Source organism: Ylistrum balloti, unplaced genomic scaffold (assembly GCF_031769215.1).
Source record: "Ylistrum balloti isolate Yb309-2 unplaced genomic scaffold, AGI_CSIRO_Ybal_v1 Utg371224, whole genome shotgun sequence".
Taxonomy (NCBI): Eukaryota; Metazoa; Mollusca; class Bivalvia; order Pectinida; family Pectinidae; genus Ylistrum; species Ylistrum balloti.
Window position 1 is genome coordinate 853874 of NW_026782663.1, and position 7975 is coordinate 861848.

Sequence of the window (7975 nt, forward strand, 5' to 3'; positions counted from 1 at the left end):
TATAACTAACTGACACTATTCTTTCACTTTAAGTATGAAATATTTCTGTCTGACGCTATTTTCTCGAAATTCAAACAAAATCTTGAACCTATTTACTCTGAATGAAAGCAGTTTTTGGACTAGAAGCTTGCTTTTTTCTTTCTCTCAATGGATTTTATTTCTATCTGAATTCGGCACTAATCAACACTATTATCTTACAGCATCGATGCAGAGTAAAGGTACCAGACTTGGTTTGTCTTTAATTGATCTTACTGTGTCTGACATCATTGTATCTTAATCTAAACATCATTTTCGTCCGTATAATTTCATCTGACTTTATCTTACATAATTATTTCCCCAATTAATGTTCTGCATCCTTGTTGTGAGGAGATTGTTTTAGAAATATCTACCTGAAAAGGTGAAGAAAGCCGTGAAGAACTATCGATGCATTCAACATCAAACATAAGCAAAGCCTGATAATTTGATACACAATTTCATGTTGATCATCGATCTTCAACTCAACATTTTATCCTTAACTTTGTATTAATTTAAAATTGTCCTCGTGGACTACTGATCAAAGTGGGATTACCGTCTTGGAATTTTAATTTGTATAATTTTATGGTGAGTACCGAAATTACTTAAAAGGTCGATGACAAGAGTTTTCTTGGAAAGATGTTCACTGAAATAGAATTATTTCAAAACTTTACATTTGTATATGCATTTATGTTGCAAATTATATTTCCATGGGCACAAATTTCGTGGTTTTCCAGAAATAAACATTTTCGTTGACACTTGATTTCGTGGATAAATCTTGCATGCAAATCTCCAAATGAGCGTCATGGAGTCAAGCATTAATTATCTAAATAACTTACCTTTGTTGACGTGTCATGCAACGACCGTCTGCGAAGTTTTCACATGTACGTACATTGCATATCTTAAATTGTGTTGAGAACTTTCTCTATTGGGAGGTTTTAGATGTTATAACTTACTATAATAAGTTGTGACTGACTTCAGAAGTTCGTTATATATAGAAGGAAATGACGCGGTTTCCTGATAAATTGAATAATAAGTTTGTTGTTAAATCTGATACCTGTTATTTTTACATCAAATGACATGAAGAAAGTGTGAATTGTGGGATGTATATTGCCTTTGTGACAGGACATTGATGATACTGGTTGGACAAGGTGTTCTTCAGAAATATGACGAAGCAACAGTAGATATATTGTTACAGTAATATATGTAAATTTGTACAACCTGTGAGGTGAACTTTGCACTATAGAACTATACTGACTACTTATCATTAAGTTTGACGGACAAGTAATGAATTATTCATATACACAAATATATATAAAAACAATGCAAATATTGTTCGATTGAGTTTAGTGTAAAATTTTAACAATAAAGTTGTTTGTGTTGAACAACCTGGTATTAAAATTTGTAAAAAAAAATCTGTTAAAGAAGAGGACATCAACATCGTAATTCAAATTATTACCAATAACATGAGAATAGGAACAAAGAAAAGATTGATAAAGATATGAAACTAGTTTTGTTGTTATTGTCTTATTATACTGATTTACAATGCTAAACACATGGTAACACATGAATATTTTATGAAGTTAAAGATAAAACTAAAATCTGTTGTTAAATAACTTAATATCATAGTCTTTGTTTCCAGTATTCTCAAAGCTTTTTACTCATATTTGTTGACAGAGTTTGAGGTCAACATTTGTTATGCTGAACCACAGGACTAAACTTTTGCCTGGGGCCGAGGGTTCAACATAACACATGCTGACCGAAAATCCAGTCTACAAATGTTTTGTTATGCCTTCTACTGTTCATATGTAAGAAAACGAATCATTATCGATAAATATTTATGATAATGGCGGTAATTTTCGAGTTACAAATGGGAAGTAGTGCACAGTAATGAGCTGTGACGTAAGCATTCAACATCGAGATGTTTACCGGTCAACATTGCCCTGGGGCAAAAATCTGGAATGTCAGACTAAATTCATTATAGAATATAGAAGGTATAACGAAGACTTATAAGCAGTAGGCTTTCTGCTGGTAATGACAAACCGAAAACATGTCTTGATTTTGTGCAAAATATTCATGATGCTGCCGAAAAAATTATGAATATGTTTGAAATGAAATAGTACAAATGCCGAGTCAACATCATATGGACAGGAAAATGCATTGTTTACGATACTGAATAAAGGCAACAATTCGACCAGTTTTGTTTCATTCTTACATAAGACTGACCTCTGACATATAGTTAAATTTCGTCCTTAGATATATGAAAACATGTATCATAACTTAAGAATTTAACACGTTTTATTTTCAAAATGATGTAAACATGTTTATGTTCTGATATTGCTAGCATTCTTGTGCTCTTTTCCTGATATCGAACATTTTTAATTTTAAGATTTAAACCGATCTTGTCAGAAACAAGAATTTAATTAAATGAATGAAATTAATTCTAGTCAATATACTAGAACAGAGTAATATGGTTTATGAATATATTTCCATCAATTGTGTTGTATTGCATATGCAAACACAAGTCTGGGCAAAAATTCTTAAACGGGCGTTTTACGAGCCATTTCGTAATTACTTTCATGAAACTTGTCTTTTTTGCATATGTCACTAGAAATAAGTCAACAACTCGTGTCCGGTTTGATGATAATATACATTGTATCAAGCTGAAAATGTGAATGCGATATCGCTTTGAGTACAGTTTAACATGGCTGAGAGCAGAGAGTGACGGAACGTCACCCTCGGAACACCTCATCCATCAAACGGGTACTTAGTATTCTGTTCCACTGTCAGACGGGAAGTTTCAGACTGGCGACTTGACCTGACATGGATGTCAACAGACGTGAGCTGTTTGCCTTTATTTACTAATTAGTAAACTGAATTTCATCTGTCCAGATTAAACATTGATATGTACCTTCAAACTTATAGTCAATGAAAATTACTATATTTTCACATTATCACATTGCTATTTATCACTTTTTATTGGAGCAGTAATTTTTACTGAGGGTGTCTTTTAAATATTATTTTACAGGTTACATATGTAGAGCCAATAAAGAATAAAAAAAGAATAAAAACTGAAAAAATATCATGGACAAGAAATAACCAACATGTCAAAATATCGATAAAAGAAAAATTTACACAAAGTTCCTGAAGAACATCAAGGAGAATAAGACCGGGCGTTCGGGAAGAGTGAGAGTTTTGCTTCATCGATGACACCCACCATGCCAGCTTTGGTCAGTCAAATTATTAATGCCACGTTCCCAAATGAGAACAACGTATACATCAGCAAACCACTGATATAGCACACGGTTGACAACAAATCTTTAAAAAACAATAGAAATATGTTACACAGCGCCATCAAATACGCAACACCAAACCCAAACGACACAGTCCATATTGTCGTTAGCACACACACATATATATAATTGCCATTTCATAACTCCACAAGGGAAAAAGTACGATACAGAGGATCAACATGTCCACAAAGAGTACAACACACCACGTCAGCTATCAAAGTCGAGATATAAAATTTAGAGAAAATCCTAATAAACATTTCGAAATAGCTGTTACCTGAGTGGAGTTTCGGTGTGTCAGTGAAAAAACATTGTCTGGAATGTAACATACTAATAATCATCCACAAAAACTTGGTCTTTTGTCCACAGCATTGATAATATCTTAACTCATCTGTTATTCCAATGTAGGTGTCTTGTCACAGAATCACGCTGAAGAAGTGTCTGGTCCTCCCACGTACATGTCAGGTCCATAATAAGACAAAACACGAAATACCAGTGTAAATATCAAAGTGTTTGTAACCATTTATATGAACGACGGACATTGAGTTAATATATACTCCCATGTAATGAAAACATGAAGTCAAACTCAATGCATGGCCGTCACTCTCTGAATCATCATAAGAGCCTTACTGCGTGCTTTAATAAACTATGACAAGGTACACGATTTTCTCGTCAATATGTAAAGTTCAGAACATCATTTTATTTTAAATTTGTTCTTTTACTCTTTTGATATTTTATTTATCTTGTTTTATTATTTTTTTTTAATTTATATTGATTATAAGTGCCTGAGCGTATATCGACATAGTGACGTATCATCTGTCAGATTTCATACCAGTTTCCTTGTTAGTAATCAAAATTTAACGATCACTTAACATGCAGTGTTTTACTTTCGGCTAAATGATTTGTGGTCAATATTGCTTTGGTTAAAACAATAAAATATATAAACATCAAGATTAATCTATCATCATAAATCAATGAAATTCGAGGCAAATGCACGATTGCTGATCATTCGAGACTCTCATAATTCGTCATCATATAATATTAAATTAAACAATGTTGCCCGAAGTGTTTCTGTACAGGTGCATAGGATTAACTAGGTACACTTTAACACTTCATTACATAATCCTGATTACATATTCATGTATGGCTGTTTCGGTGCAATGAAAACCAATCAATTAATATAAAAGACCAGATGCATCTGATGTCACTTTACAAAATTAGAAAATGTTTGAATGCTTCCAACGAGTCGTGATGAAGTCGAGATGATAACGGGGAAGGTTGTAGGGTAAGGTTGTAAATGCTTATTCGCGAGAGCAAAATATCTATTAAGTATGTACTCCTCAGGTGTTTAACTGGAAATAAGACATAATAAAACATAAAATTAATTCCAGAGCACTTTATTGCAATGTTTTGTTTTTTAATATACATTTCTATCTTAAGTTGTACTAAAGAGCTGAAAAGGGCGTTCTTTATGACTGAAGAATTTTCACTTTTTTGAAGGCGATGTTGACGGTTTTGATACGTTGGTGGCGTCAGTAATTTTCTCTGGAAGACTTGAACTTAATTTTGTATACTTTATCAACACAAATTACATGTTTCATATTCGTATATTTCAGCTGGATTGACCCAAAAACTAAATTTCATTTGGTATTTTGCAAAGTGCAAATCACATCGATTTCTTTTTTATTATAAATATCTTCGAAAATCGCTCTATCCAAGCATAAAGTTGTTTAAATATTAAATACTAGGACATGATTAGATAAAGAATTTTAGACATTTTTCCATTCTTTTATTTCTCGGTTGCGATACATTTTGAAGTTCGTTAAATCAAATGAATGGTTAGCAGTTTCGCGTTACATTTTTCTTGCCATCAAAGTGTCATATTTTTGCCTTTTAAAGAATAACGAAATTTGATGTTAAAAAAGTTGCCGAAATATGAAAAAATCCAAAGAATACCTGTTATTTAGGTGATGAATAATAAGTAAAAATAAATATTTTTTCTGTAATACAATATCTGACGGCTTTATGGAAAAAGAAGTGTTGCAAAATTCTGAATTTTTGCTTTAAAAATATTTTCTTAAAGCCAGACTTTCAAAACATCATCACAACCACAAAAGTTTTACTTCTCAGAGGACTACTTCATTAAAAAATAAATTTTTATTTCCATAAGATAACCTTCTTTTAAAATTCTCGAATGCGCACTTGTTGTCTATTCTAGTTATTGACCTTACCACTATACCGTTTCTCTCTTTCAGAACGTGGAATTCCTTGTATTTGACCCATTCATTTACATGACAGATATCCAGAATAAAGAAAAAGATGTTAGCCATGTGGGAAAGAACGCCAAGTCGAATTCTCCTGTGTTTATTCAGTAACCTCCTTTTTAATGTTTTCTATCGTTCTTTTCTTTATGTTTAATATATTTCCATTTGTGGCAAGGCTAAGAAAACATGTGTGCTTGACGTTCTTCTAATATTGCCATATATGTGAGCATTACGAAAGTTACTGAACTATGGGTCCAGTGCACTTCTTTATATAAGTTTTGGAATTTCTTTCTAAGATCACTTTGGATTTTCCTTTGTCGGCTCCTAGGTTTTTTGTATTTGGGCCATTAGCATCACTGACACGTCCTAGAAGGACAAAACAGCTGTATGATTAAGCTTAACTCGTTGTTTGGTTCTTCTACATCTTATCTAAATTCATGTTAGATGGTGCTTTTCACTTAAACGTCTTTTGTATAACGTACTTTGTTTACACGAACATAACGCATTCGTCATTAGATTTACCCTTCTATCATTGTTAAATTTTAAGGTAACAACATTGATGATTATTTGAAATATTTCAGGGTTAAAAACAGGAAACTTATTTAAATTTCTAATCGACAAAAAAGGTAAAATGTGGAAAACAGGGATACTTATACCCTTTTTCATATACAGAAAAGAGAAAACCGTATTTTTTAAAGTATGAGCGTCTTCTGTTTCATCAACAGACCCTCTGTGTTAAATATGGTTTATATCAGTAACTTCACTTTAGCCAATTTAAACCAGATATTATAGCAACTGAAATATGCAAAAATGAGACAAATGCTGTGTTAAAAAACAATTTACCTATTGGCTGGCATTTTCAGAACAAATTTTAAAAAAAAATAAAAAATTGTTTGTGGAAACCGCGGTATATCTTATAAATATGAATATTGTTAAATAGCTTATACTTGTAGATACGATTACAGCTGTTAACGCTTCAAAGGGTCAAAAGAGAACCTCGAGCTCCTTCACAATAGAGAAGGGACCCCTTTGATGAAACCAATCTTAATGTATAGAACATGCTCCTCCCGTCCGTGTACTTCTGAAGAGATCTTTGTTTACGATTTTACAAACCGAGAAGCCGATCCAATAAATCAATGAGTAGCAATTAACCTTACGTCATCCATTTGTAAGGAACCTGATTGCCTGAGGCGCATGTGCATAGCAATATAGAATGTTTTTAGTTATTGGTGCGTGAGAATGTCTGATAATTAACGTTGTGAACCTCTTTTTTTTTTAAAGATTTTAAAGAAGTAAACAAACATCGAGTTGATGTGCAAATTGCTGTTTGATCACAGATGTGTTCATAATTTCTCAATAAGATAGTAAGGATTTGTGGCAAACACCGGACACGTGAGGTCTCTGAAAGATAGCGGATAAAGGCATCTCATCAGAATTGTTGGCCTTATTTGTAAACAAGAAAGATTTATTTAAGTAATTTCTACCGTAAAACCTCTCATGCAGTTATCTCTTTTAAAAGTAAACAATAAAAATCAATAAATATTAGGGCATATCCTTCCTTACTTGTATCGAATAAGATTTATGCTTGTGTATCATAAAAGTGTTTGTGAAGTTATTAATTGATTAACTTATTTGTGTGTTATAGTTTAATAGTCAATGTTTAATCACCATTTGTAAACAAAATTTAGTAATTTATCATGCAGCTTCAAAGTATACCTTTACCATATGAAACAATATTAGTAAGGTTTGTACTTTTATGAAGATATAAACGTTTGCAATGAACGAAATCGTTTCTTGATTATCGTTATTCAAACTTTAATAGAATCAAATTCGTGTAATTTCTTAGGTTCCAATTGACATATTTCATTCTTCGCAAATCTGTTGTAAATTATTTGTCTCTGGTTTTGTTTTCAATACATCGAGTGACTCACGCACTTTTATGTTCTTTTACAGCCACCGATTAATCCATTTTTTGTCCTCGTTGTTTTCATTTTTTTTCTCCTTAAATATCGCTTAAAGATATGGAGCGAACATAACAGTGTTAAACAATTAAAGCAATGCCTTTAGCACAACAGTCAACAATTGGTTTGATAACAGTCTTGGCAGGCAGTCTAAAGTATATACGCATAAATATAGATTTAATCAACTATGATTGAGAAATTAGAAATTAACATCAGTGTATGTACACAGTGATGTACGCTTTAGGTGCTAGCATGTCACAGGACTAATTTGCATAATGACGTTGGAAGTAGAAGAGCGTGAAAATTGACGAGGTCAGGGTCACCGAGGTTTGTTCGACCCGCTCCATCAGTGAAGACACATGTGACGAAACCCGAATGTCCCCAACGGAAATGATATTTCAGACTGCACAATAGTTATCAGTTTAAAGTTTTACTTCAAGTCATTTTT